At 38.0% G+C, this 14,184-nt stretch overlaps 1 pseudogene; it reads right to left on the reverse strand.

Annotated features, from left to right (window-relative positions):
* Positions 1-12,302: 12,302 nt before the first annotated feature.
* Positions 12,303-13,698, reverse strand: LOC105724418 (KH domain-containing RNA-binding protein QKI-like; annotated as a pseudogene).
* Positions 13,699-14,184: the final 486 nt, after the last annotated feature.

Consider the following 14,184-nt stretch of genomic DNA (forward strand, 5'->3'; position numbering starts at 1 on the left):
GTCATTAAGAACTTGCTTTATGTATGTGGGTGCTCCTGTATTGGGTGCATGTATATTTAGGATAGTTAGCTCCTCTTGTTAATTGACTCCTTTACCATTATGTAATGCTTTTCTTTGTCTCTTTTGATCATTGTTGGTTTTAACTTTGTTTTATCAGCTACTAGGATTGCAACCTTCTTTAATTTTCTCTCCATTTGCTTGGTAAATCTTCCTCCATCCCTTTATTTTAAGCCTATGTTTGTCTTTGCATGTGAGATGAGTCTTCTGAATACAGCACACTGATGGGTCTTGACTCTTCATCCAATTTGCCAGTCTGTGTCTTTTAACTGAGGCATTTAGCCCATTTGCAATTAAGGTTAATATTGGTTTGTGTGAATTTGATCCTACCATTTTGATACTAGCTGGTTGTTTTGCCCACTAATTGATGCAGTTTCCTCATAGTGTCGATGGTCTTTACAATTTGGTATGCTTTTGGACTGGCTGGTACTGGTTGTTCCTTTAGATGTTTAGTGCTTCTTCAGGAGCTCTTGTAAGTCAGGCTGGTGGTGATAAAATCTCTCAGCAGTTGGTTGTATGTAAAGAATTTTATTTCTCCTTCACTTATTAAGCTCAGTTTGACTGGATATAAAATGATATGTTGAAAATTCTTTTCTTTTCTTTTTTTTTTTTTTTAGATGGAGTTTCGCTCTTGTTACCCAGACTGGAGTGCAATGGCACGATCTGGGCTCACCGCAACCTCCGCCTCCTGGGTTCAGGCAATTCTCCTGCCTCAACCTCCTGAGTAGCTGGGATTACAGGCACGCGCCACCATGCCCAGCTAATTTTTTGTATTTTTAGTAGAGACGGGGTTTCATCATGTTGACCAGGATGGTCTCGATCTCTTGATCTCGTGATCCACCCGCCTCGGCCTCCCAAAGTGCTGGGATTACAGGCATGAGGAAAATTCTTTTCTTAAAGGATGTTGAATGTTGGCCCCCACCCTCTCCTGGCTTGTAGGGTTTCTGTCAAGAAATCTGCTGTGAGTCTGATGAGGTTCCTTGTGTGGGTAACCCAACTTTTCTCTCTGGCTGCCTTTAGTATTTTTTCCTTCATTTCAACACTGGTCAATCTGACAATTATGTGTTGTGGGGTTGCTCTTCTTGAGGAATATCTTTGCAGCATTCTCTGTATTTCCTGAATTTGAATGTTGGCCTGCCTTGCTAGGTTGGGGAAGTTCTCCTGGATAATATCCTGAAGAATGTTTTCCAACTTGGTTTCATTCTCCCTGTCACATTCAGGTACAGCGATTAAAGGTAGATTAGGTATTTTCACATAATCCCATATTTCTTGGAGGCTCCCATAAACTTGTGTATGCTTCGTGAAGTTCTTGTGCTGGGTTTTTTGGCTCCATCAAATCATTTATGTTCTTCTTTAAGCTGGTTATTCTAGTTAGCATTTCATCTAACCTTTTTCAAGGTTCTTAGTTTCCTTGCATTGAATTAGAGAATTCTCCTTTAGCTCAGAGAAGTTTGTTATTACCTACCTTCTGAAGCCTGCTTCTGTCAATTCGTTAAACTCATTCTCCATCCAGTTTTGTTCCCTTGCTGGTGAGGAGGTGTGATAACTTGGAGGGGGAGAGGCATTCTGGTTTTTTTGATTTCAGTGTATTTGTGCTGGTTTCTTACCATCTTCGTGGATTTACCTACTTTTGATCTGTGAAGCTGGTGACTTTTAGATGGGGTCTCTGAGTGGATGTACTTTCTGTTGATGTTGAAGCTGCTGCTACTTTTTTTTTTTTCTCTTTTCTTAGTTTTCCTTCTAACAGGCCCCTCTGTTGCAGGACTGTTGGAGGTCCATGCCAGACCTGGCTTGCCTGGGAATCACCTGCAGGGACTACAGAACAGCATAGATTGCTGCCTGCTTCTTCCTCTGGTAGCTTCATCCCAGAAGGGTACCTGCCAGATGTCATCCAGAGCTCTTCTGTATGAGGTGTCTCTTTGGATACACAGGGGTCAGAGAGACACTTGAGGAGGCAGTCTGTCCCTTATCAGAGCTCCGTTGCTCCCTTCAGAGCTGCTGGCCAGCGACCCTTAAGTCTGTTGCAGTGGAACTCACAATGCCCCTTTTCCCAGGTGCCCTGTTCTGGGAAGGTGGGGCTTTATTTATGAGTCCCTGATATTCTGCTGCCTTTTTTAGGAGATGCCCTTCCCAGTAAGGAGGGAGTTTAGTAACAGTCTGCCTGCAGAGGTGTTGTTGACCTGCCAGAGGCTCCGCCCAGCTGCTGGGTAAACTTCTTTGCAATTTTGTTTACACAGGAAAGGTTAGGACTTCCTCAGTAATGGCAGATGCCCTTCCTTCCACCGAGTTTAACCATCCCAGATAGAGCTCAAACTACTTTGCTGGCTGCAAAACTCTCAAGCCCGTGGACTGCAGTTTGCTGGTCTTCATGGGGGTGGGACCTGCTGAGCCAGATCACTTGGTTCCCTGCCTTCAACCCCCTTTTTTCCCAGGAATGGGTGGCTCTGTCTCACAGGCGTTTGAGGCACCGGTTAAAACGGCCACCCAGATTTGTGCTGGAAATCCATGGGGCTTGTTGGCCTGGCAAGAATCTCCTGGTCTTTGGACTGTAAAGACTGTGGGAGAAGCACAGTATCTGAACCGGGCTGCCGGAGTGGCCGGAAAAGTCTCGAAAGGCCTTCACTGAGTGGAAGGGGTTCCTCCGGCCCGTTGCACTTCCTGAGGCAGCACCCCACCCTGCTATGGTTTGCCCTCCTTGGGCCACACCCACTGTCCGGCCAGTCCCATTGAGATGAGTCAGCTACCTTGGCTGGAAATGCAGAGATCACTTGCCTTCTGCGTTGCTGTCACTGGGAACTGCGCTCCAGAGCTGTTCCTATTTGGCCATCTTGGTGGAAGTCCTGATTTTATTTTTGAAACCATAACTTGTCAATTTTGAAGAAATGTATGATAAATAAAATGCTCACAACCAAGTCTAATCTCAGCTTAAAACTTACCATCAGCGTGAGTAAAATGCTCGTGCTGTAAAAATATATGTATATCTATTGCTTGTTCTAAGAGTTTTCACAAATTATCACCAAACACAAGAAAGAACCTGAAGGAAATTTGAATGTTTATTTTCTGTAATAGAAAACAAATAGCTTGGTAGCAGGATTAGAGGATACAATAAGAATTGAAGTAAAATTAACATTTCCAAGAGATAACACAAGGAATCAGTGAGATTGAGTGCCTGGAACTGTCTGTTACTCCAAATTTCTGTAGTAAGATTCATTAACTTCACATGAGGGGACTCATACTCTATTTAATACGGTCTCACATGGAGTTGCTTTCCATTTACGGTATGTTCCTAAAGGTGAAAACAGCAGGAAAATGAAATTACTTCATTTACCAGAATTACGACTCCTTTTCTATAAAACTTTAATCATTTTATATGTGACAACCTTATGCTTAATGTTTTTAGAATATTAATAAAAAATGATTTAGCAAAAGCATACTCTCCCACTAAGGACATTGCTGCTTTCAATGGCTGTGCTAATCTAGTTTGAATATATCTGGCATTTAATCTTAATTATGATGCTGAAATCTATACAATGTTAATTGTTCATTTCGCATGCTCCCTCCACTTTATTGTAACTCCTAACTTGCTTAGCAAAATGTAGCTTAATTAGAACCGCGGAATTGTTGGGGCTAGGTGCTGTTCTGAGTGTGTGCATGCAAACGTGTGTGCAAGTGTGCATGCAAACGTGTGTGCAAGTGTGCATACTTTCCATCAGTTTGGAAATGCGTAAGGAGAGAAGCATAATTTAGAAGTAACGGAAGTTAACTTTTGTAAGTCAACAGATAAAATCCCTGGTAGTCGTACCTTCCTTCTTAGCTGTTTCTTGGTTTCTTAGAGCTGAAAAGGGAAAACAGACGTAACTTGTTGCCATTTTAATAATGAACAATAGTTGGGCTGTAATTAGTGTGTACATCTCTTTAAATATTGGCATGGCAGATCACACACAAAAAAACACATGCCAAGAAAATTAGCTGATCATACCTTTTTTTAATCCATGTCATTAAGAATATCCAACTGAAGTGGTGTATTAGTAATGTTTTTGTATTTATTAAACTGATGACCTAAATTATATAACACAAAATAGTGAGAAGAAAACTTCAAAAAGTGATACGTATTTGTTTAGAGTCTAAATGCTTGATATTTTTCAATGTTTTTCTAATTTATGTTATTTTGTGGATCTTAACATTAATATACTTTGTTTTTATTTAAAAAATAAGGTTTAAAATTTAAAATCATTAATAAGTAAAACTTTAAATTCTTGCTTTAAAAAGAAATCATTTTAAAATAAACTGAAAATTACTAAAGTTTTTTCATTCACAGTTTATCATCATACAGTCACCCAAGGACCTGTTCTACACCATTTAAACAGTGTACACACCAACTTAGAGTTCTAGGAATGAAGCCAAATATCTCTAAAATTATGCCCTGGATAAGCTGTACATAAAGTCAAGGGATTATAATGTTTTGTATATATTTACCATACATTTTGAGAAAGGTCATTTAAAATCTACAACAAGAAAGCCCATAAGATCATAATAATCCCTGTTGGTAATTTTGTATATAACATATCATGTACAAAAATGATGTTATGGTTGTGACATAAAATATTAAACTGATTGTATCTAGATAGCTATTATCTTCCAGATCGATGGACGTATATTTCCTCAAAAAAAGCTAGATTTACTTACGAATATGTAAAGATACAGAATATCCTAATTATTCTGATAGTATTTCTTTTTTTTTTTTTTTTTTTTTTGTTGAGGCTCCAAGTATTTTTTTGGAAGGTTGCCTCTAATTTTTTTCCAACATGGGTTTGGCATTTGAGGTATGGCAGATCAGAATGCATTTCTGAAAGTTTAGCACTTACGCCTACTAAAAAATTTTTAAATCTTTATTAGATTAGAAACTACAAGGGTGTTACAGAAATGGAATTATAGTTGTATACATAAAGTATTGACATATATGAAGAGGTGGAGATCATATTCACAGGGACTCTGAGAAAGAATCAAAACAAAAGGTGACACATGAGCAGGTTGAAACATACATGTGTAATTACGCATAGCTATACATGTAAAACTTTCAAACAATAACGTTATGTAATTGTATATGAAGGCATTCAGTACATATTTTTCTGAAACTTTCTTTTTTGACTTAAAATTTTATCCTGAACATTTGTCCATTTTGGCACATACAGATGTACTTTGTTTATTTTAATGGTGATTTGATTATCTGTTCCATGATTAGATTCAAATTGATTTAACCAATATTCTGTTAATGGACTCTACTGTCTCCATTTTGCTACTCTAGCAAATGATATTGCAATGAGCCTGTGTATGTCTGTGTGTGTGTTCATGTGTGTATGTGTGTGTGTGTGTGTGAATATGTGTGTATACATGTAGGAGTATTTTTATAAGATGGATTCCTCAAAGCTAAAATTTCTGGGTTAATATATACACATGCATATTTGAAATTTTGGGTTATTGTTCTAATTGTCTTTTTTTTTTTTTTTTTTTTTTTTTGCCCCCCAACCAGTCCCAGCCAGATTTCAGCAAATCTGGGATTCAGCAGTGTCTCACCCCCTTGCTGATCACGCACAGAGTCACCGGTTTCTAGGCAGGCATGAGCCCAGAACAAAGTTGGAGCAGCCACTGATGTAGCATTTCAGAGGCAGCATAGATAACTGAAAAGTGAATTCCTGAGGCCAGTGGCCAATGATAGAATAATAAAGGTCTACCTTTGACAGAAAACGTCAAGAAGTGGTAGAGAAGATGACAAAGGCAGACATTGTTGGACTAGGTTATATTAAAAAATAGAAAAAAGATAAATTTCAGAGAGCGACAGTGGTTTTATACCTGCAGTCTGCCTGAGCCTTCCAGCCTCCAGAGTTTCTCTCTTTGCTACATTCTTCTTTTTTTTTTTTTTCTTTTCTTTTTTAAAGAGAAAGAGAGAGAGAGAATGGGGAGGAGGGAGAAAGAAAAGAAAGAGGGAGAGAGAATGGGAGTATTGCTTTCTTGCCCAGGCTAGAATGCAATTTAGTAATGGGTATTGAAAACCTCTTTTATACTGATAATTATACTTAATGATGTAGTCAGGAAGGAATAAGGGAAGAAGATAACAAACAAACAGCCAACCAATATTTAATTTAAACCTATGAAATGCTATGCGATTACTGAGGAGTGATTTACTTCCAATTATATAGTCACCTTTGGAATAGGTGTGGGGTGGCAATGTATGTTTTGTGTATTTGAAGTGGAGAGTTCTATAAATGTTTATTAAGTTTACTTGTTCCGGGTCTGAGTTCAAGTTCTGAATATGCTTGTTAATTTTCTATCTCGTTGATCTATAGAATCGTTAGCTCTTCTTGTTGCATTGATCCTTTTGCCATTATGTAATGTCATTCCTGGCCTCTTTTGATCTTTGTTGCTTTAAAGTCTACTTTATCAGAGGCGAGAATTGCATCTCCTGCTTTTTGTTTATTAGCTTATTTTTACTCTCTGTTTGATTGGTAAATCTTCCTCCTTCTCTCTGAGTCTTTGTGTATTGTTGCATGTAAGATGGGCCCGGATGCAGCATACCGATGGGTTTTGGCTTTTTATCCAATTAAAATATATATAAGTTTAATACCGGCGTTTGATGCTAGCTGGCTGTTTTGCCCATTAGTTGATGTAAATTTTTTATTGTGTTAAAGTTCTTTGCTTTTTGATATATTTTTGGAAAGGCTGATATTGGTTGTTCCTTTATATGTATAGTGCTTCTTTCAGAAGCTCTTGTAAAGCAGGCCTGGTGGTGGTGAACTCTCTAAGTACTTGTTTGTTCGCAAAAGATTTAATTTTTCCTTCGCTCATAAAGCTTAGTTTGGCTGGATAGGAAATTCTGGGTTGAAAGTTCTTTTCTTTAAGGATGTTAAATATTGGTCCCCACTCTTTTCTGGCTTGTAGGGTTTCTGCTGAGAGATCTGCTGTAAGTCTGATAGGTTTCCCTTTATGGGTAACCTGACCTTTCTCTCTGGCTGCCCTTAGTATTTTCTCCTTCATTTCAACCCTAATAAATCTGGCGATTATGTGCCTTGGGGTTGGTCTTCTTGAAGAATATCGTTGTGGTGTTCTCTGTATTACCTGGAGTTGAATATTACCCTGCCTTGCCAGGTTGGGAAAGTTTTCCTGAATGATATCCTGAAGAGTATTTTCCAACTTGGATTCATTCTCTTCATCACATTCAGGTACACCTATCAAACGTAAATTAGGTCTTTTCACATAGTCCCATATTTCCTGGAGACTTTGCTCATTCCTTTTCATCCTTTTTTCTGCATTCTTGTCTTCTCGTTTCATTTCACTGAGCTGGTCCTCGACTTCTGATATCCTTCCTTCTGCTTGATCAATTCGACTGTTTAAACTTGTGCATGCTTCGCGAAGTTCTCGTGTTGTGTTTTTCAGCTCCATCAATTCACTTATATTCTTCTCTAGATTGTCCATTCTCGTTAACATTTCGTCAAACCTTTTTTCAAGGTTCTTAGTTTCTTTGCATTGGGTTAGAACAAGTTCTTTTAATTCACAGAAGTTTCTTATCACCCACGTTTTGAAACCTGCTTCTGTTATTGGAACACACGTGTAATCTATTAAGCCTTGTTCCGTTACTGATGAGGAATTGCAATCCCCTGTAGAGGGAGAGGCATTCTGATTTTGAGTATTCTCTACCTTTTTACGCTGGTTTCTTCCCTTCATTATATATTTGTCCGTCTGTCGTCTTTATAATTACCGACTTTCTAACTGGGTCTCTGACGTCCAACTTGTTGATTCCCTGCGGCGAAATCTGAGCAATCCACTGAGCCGGCCAAAACAGCGGTGTTAAGATTGATGGTGCTTTTCTGCCCAGGAATCTCTGGACTCTGCACCAAGAACTGGCATGCTAAGGCACCAGCAAAACCGCCACGCCAGCCACAATAGTCGCCCTGGCGACCCGTGGAGCTCCTCCACTGGGAATCTCCTGGTCCGTGAGCAACTAATATTCGTCTGAAAGTGTGGCGTCCTCTCGTTCTTTGCGCTTTCACTGAGAGGTACGTGCCCGAGCTGCTAATCATCAGCCATCTTGGATCTCTCGATAGTATTTCTAATAAATATGTTGGGCAAGTGAATTAGCAAGAGGAATTAGTTTTGTCCTTAATTGGACTCATGACATGAAATTAACAATTGCATGTTTCTGATTTTAGTGGTCCTATCAATTCCTAGTGTAGTCTTTGACTTCTTACAGGACACTACTTTACTCATTAAGTTCCTTTTTTATAAAGTCAAGTCTAATTATTTAATATTTTCTGTTTGATTTCTAATGTATATAATAGCTAAAATTTATTGAGCTGTCCTTTAATTTTTATGATTACCCATAAGGTAGCTACCATTATTATTCTCCCTTTACAGATGAAGAAATTAGAAGTTTAGGAGAAATTAATGACACCCAAGATCACCTAAGATTTCAACCCAGGTCTGACTCCAGAGCCTGTGCTCTCAGCTGTGTCCTCTCTGCCTTCATTTGGTGATAACGTAAGTTCTGTGTCCACTAACATTCCGTGTGACCAAACCCTGTTTCCAAAGGTAAGACTCTTTGATCTAGATCTCCAATCTCCTTGGACCCCTATACTCACTTATACAGGGGTTAAATCTTCATCTTGTATCAAAAGAATAGCTGGGTTAAAGAAAGTGACTATGAATGATTGTGAATATTGGTACTGTTTGGTAAAAATTCTAACAATAAAAAAAATTCATCTGAGAGGAGAGAAGGGGTAAATATACCCTAATTTAAGGATATTATTTGTATTCACATATTAAGATTTCATTTCTGATCAGCAAACACTTTTCTCCTCTGTTACCTTCTGCTTCATTAAATAAGATATGAGACTGTATGCCCTAAGTGCATTCAGGAAAAAAAAAAAAGATATGAGACTGTGACATTTATGTGGTTAAGTGCACACACTCTGCAGTCAGTCTTTGTGTTTAAACTTCATCTCTGCTGCCTACTAGCCTAGAAAGCTCCAGGAGTTCACACAACCTCTTTTCTATGAAGAAAAGAGGTTGTGAAGAAGTGAAGAAAGCCTCACTTCCTTCATCTGTAAAATGTGTGTAATATTTCTTACATCATGGAATGGCTTGAGGATGAAATACTTTACTGTATGCCAAGCGTCATAAATAGTAACTGAAACATTGTCCTTTGTGTATAAGTGTTTGCCTTCACTCACAGAATCTAAGAAGCCAATTTTAAGGAATGTCTAGATTTTAAGACTAACTAAAGTGTTAAAAAAAATTCTTAGATTTTGTGAAACACACTATTTTTAAGTTATAAACTAAGAACAGTCTGCATACAATCTCTTCTGAGCCTTAAGACTTAGAACCCTAAGTCCATACGTCTTGTTGCAAAAAAGATCTACTCCTATTTATTATGTGTTTAAATATCTTAATATTCATTAAATTGTTTAGATAAAACTTCTGCTTTCAAGAAACATAAACATAAAGAAATGGTTAATGATATCGAGGGGCATTATTTCAGCCAATTTTCTTTTTTTTAGTAGGTTGGTATTATAACATTTATTAAAATAATGCTATGGGTTAATAGAAACAGCAAAGAACCAGAGAATTAAAATGCAAGCTATGTAAAATCCCAACTAAAACCCAATAGTGTCTAATGTATTCATTCATTAGTTAACTAAAAGCCCAAAAAAGACAAGACACACAATATAATAAAGTACTGCAAAACAATTGGCAATTTTCAGTTATCAAAATTGTGGATTTTACATTTTGTATCCTTTTCTCAATCAAGAAAAAAATTCTTTTTGAATGTTATATAACATACATATAAAACAAGATAGAAAAATACATTATAAACTTGTAAAATGGCGGAAAATACATTATCTTACATGTTTCTCATAGGCAATAGGTTGGTTATGGTACATACATAGCATGAAACTAAGATAATGAAGAATAGACAAAAATACATGTCATCTGTACGATAACATACAAACGACACTCTCATCTACCCACGCTAAAAAATTACATAATACTGTCAGAAAAAAAGTCTTAAAAACTACATATTTTAATAAGAAATAAATTCAATAAAGAATGATAATACTGAGAACCAAGGCATTCAGAGATTCAAGTCATGCTTTTTTTTCAGTTGATCCAAAATTTTGTCAACCAAGTTTTCAAAAGTTTGCTCAGAGCCAACATCACCCATAAATGTCACACATTTATTATTTCATATATTTACTTTCTTCCCCATAAAAGACCTTTGATAAACATCTACAATGTCCAGGTGTAACACAGTTGAGATGAAACTGGATCAAATACTGGTATTGTTTTTAATAACTATCACCTCAAGCGTTTGAGTGTCGCAAATGGATTCAACCAACCAAACAATATAAAAATCAAAATGGCACAGCATATACTGTAAATAAATCAAAACTGTATGTGTAACAGAAAGACAAAGCAGTGGCATATTAAACCAAAGCCAGCTGGATACAAAACAATGAATGTCTATTGCATAGTAAATAAACTGGCAACGGTGTCCAAGTGAGACAAGATGGCAGGGGAGATCACCAAGAAGGTACTGACTAAGCTTCCTGCTGACCTCTGACTGTGACGCTGGGAAGGTGTGGAAGAGGGGACGAGTTGATAAGCTGGAGGGGAGTCTACTGTCACTTGAGATTTGCCACATCTGGTACTGAGCAGTTAATGATTATTCACTCCAGTGTTTAGATGTAGGCTTTGCGCACAAATTGCTTGAACTACATAACTGTTGGAACTTCTGGAGAAATTAGAAGATAAGCTGAAATGTGGTTGAGTATCATATGCACTATGATGCTAGTTTTTCCCATTCTTTTAAAGGGTGGGGGAGGCAGAGGTTACTGAAACCACAAAGAGATGCATTACACAAGTTATCTGGTATGATATAAAGATGTGGTTACATTTGGGTTATTTAAAACATTGTTTTCCAGAATGAAAAAAAGAGTCACTTTCGTGAAAACATTTGCTAGGGATCCTATTATCTCCAATTAATTAAAAACGAAATAAAAAACAAAAGAAAATGAATGCATCCCCCTTCTCCAAATAAAACAAAGCTCTAATTTTGTCTGGAGTTCAGGTCACACATAATTTTTATCTCAGAATCCTTTGGGTTATCACTGAAGACTGGAATAACCAAAAATATTCAATTATAATTTTTTTTAAAGAATGATGTTTTAAAACTTGCTAGTCAGGCATTAGAAAAATTGTCAGATCTTTTCATAGTATCAGATTTGGCAAATTTGCATCGAGGTAATGTGGCAAAAATCATATGATTCAAACCAACTCGTTTGCCTCCCTCATGTCTTCTTTCACATACTGGGCGACTGAGTAACGTGCATTAACTTGTATTCTGAGGGAGGAGCTGATCTTTATGAGATGCTTGACTAAATGACCGTGAAGGAAAATAAGGCACTTTCTTTTCTTTAGACTTATTCCAATACTTAAAAAATAAAAAAGACAAAAAGGCTCTTTTGGTCTTTTGTTTCTTGACAACCACCAGAAAAAATCATTTAATGAAATAAAGGGTTTCTTTGTTCTTTTTCTTTTTCTTTTTTTTAATAACACTTGGAAGTATAAAATGCTACATTTCCAAAAATATATATATTTTTTCTGCACCAGCACCCTTGTATAGTAAAAGTATCTACTTTTTGTTCATTTGTTTCAATGCACTACACTTTATCTACAATTTCATTACATGTATACGGCAAATAGGCAAGCATGGCTTTTACATCCTTAATGATTTTTTTCTATACAGGGAGGCTTAAAAAAAAAATACTTGAACAGTTTGCCAAGTAATGTGACACATAATGCAGGTACCTTGTTCTCAAATATTCTTTCAGAAGGTGTAAAATAAAGATTCAGTAATTTTAACTCGGATATTTATCTTTTTTAAAATAGTGTTGCAGTTCTGTTATTTGCATTACTTTTCAAAACTTAAGTTTCTCCTCTCATGCCACACTTTCCTCTAATACTTCAAATTTTGGCAGGCAATATAAAAAAGCCTGCAACTTCTGCACTTTGAGGGCACGGTAGTGACTAAAAGCATATCAAATTTTGAATACTTTTTGAAATCACTTCACCAATGACATCCCTGACCGAAGGTTCATGCATGATGCATCATCACACAGTACATTCAGAGAGAGCTTTAACTTCACTATGAGAAGAATAAGATTCCTAGAAGTCTCTCACAGTAACTGCCTCTGTCATTGAGTAGTTAAGGGCCATCTGTCTCCCCTTCTTAAGAGAGGCCTTCTTACCATTCGCTTAGGGTGGGACATTAGAACATGATCAGTGCTGTGGGATGAATTGGGCCTTATTGCTTTACTACTATTCAGTGCAGGTTCTAGAACCACTTTCACCCAAACAGGAAAAAAAAAAAAAAGCTGAGTTGGAGGACAACAATTTGTTTGTCTTTCGTTTGGTTAGATGGTAAGACGAACGGACAAGTGCCTCAGCTTGCTGCACCGACGACAGGCAAGCAAAGGCGATTACCAGTTAACTGATCAGCAGGCAGGCATGGTCAGGTCATCATTGGGTGAAGAGTTCAGAGTTCAGAAGGTCATAGGTTAGTTGCCGGTGGTGACTCGGTCTGCGATCACAATCCTTTGGTAAGGATGAACACGCATATCGTGGCTTCGAACTTTAGTAGCCACCGCACCTAAAACACCACTAGGTTCAATAGGATACTCAAGGATTGATGTAGCTGGTGCCAATGTGTAAGGGTACTCATAGGGTGTATAGATTAAACCAGCTTCGGGCCCTGGAGGAACTATTGCAGCAGGTGGGTGAGGAGTTCCATTTGGCATGACAGCGGTCTGTATTTGTCTGATCTAAGGCATTATGGTAGGGCCAGCTGGCGTAGGAGTACGCAGGGCAGCTGGTGGGAGAACCGGTGCAGGCCCAGTAATAATCCTTGGAGCAGCCTGGGCTGTTGCTGCAAGAGAAAAGGCAAGGGCTGGTGATTTAATGTTGGCATCTCTGTAGGTGCCATTCAGAATTGCAAGCTCCATCAGCTGCATCTTCTTCAGGCTGTCTTCTCCTTCTGCTGCAGGTACCAATAATTTCTTCAGTTCTTCAACTGCTCTCTTCAATTTGATTTCTGCTCTGTTCTGAGCATCGTCCACAGTGATTAGTAGATGTAAATCTTCATTTAGATGCTCCCAGTTGGGTTTGCCTCTACTTTGCTCCTCCTTTTTTTTTAATCCCTCGTTGAGCCTTTGCCTTGAACCATTATTTTACATCCTGTCTCTGCTTCAAGTTGTTTGGTTGTAAGTCCTCTAGGTCCAATAATTTGCCGAACAAAATTAAAATCTGGGTATTCTTTTACAGGCACACAAAATTTCTCTTGTAACTGAACATAGGTCCCACAGCATCAGGCAATTCTGCACTCCTTTTCTCTGTACTGCCATTTAATGTGTCATTGTACGTGTCTTTCCGTACTCAGCTAATTTCTTCATTCAGCAGCTGCTCGAGGTGGTTGAAGATCCCGCAGAAGTTGGGCAGGCTGCTCATAGGCTTCTTGTCGTTCATCAGCTGCATCAGGTAACCTGGGGTGGGCTTCGGCTTCTCCTTCGTTTCCATTTCCCCGACTGTATTCCAGGCTCTGCAGCTCACTCCACCCGCCGCCGCCGCCAATTTTCATATATGCCCAAATCCCCTGGATAATTACAAAGCATCCACTTCTGTTTTTTATTCATAAATCCTGTAAGCCTAGCATCACATAAAATTAAAGATTCCTGGAAACAAAGCACAAAAGATAATAACTTCTCTTATTTTTATTTCCATTCTCCATATGCTATTCACCTCATAACCTTGTCTTAAGAAAAAAGGAGGGGAATTCTTTCAAACTCTGTTTATAATCTCATCATAAGTATTTCCCGTTGTATTCACTCATAGGCTTTTCTATCTCCTTAATAGCTATTTAGTTTTGCTTCTCATTCTTTCACTCTGCCCTGTCCAAGAGACTATCTAATCTTGTGATGTGCACTCGGTGCTGAGTACTGTAAGCCAATCTTCTTTTATTGAACTTTTACACCCTGGGGAATTCCCAAAGATTGTGAAGCTCTGTGGAGCTTTTCTGAA

This window comes from Aotus nancymaae, unplaced genomic scaffold (assembly GCF_030222135.1).
Source record: "Aotus nancymaae isolate 86718 unplaced genomic scaffold, 86718_ANA_hifiasm-v0.15.2.pri h1tg000041l, whole genome shotgun sequence".
Taxonomy (NCBI): domain Eukaryota; kingdom Metazoa; phylum Chordata; class Mammalia; order Primates; family Aotidae; genus Aotus; species Aotus nancymaae.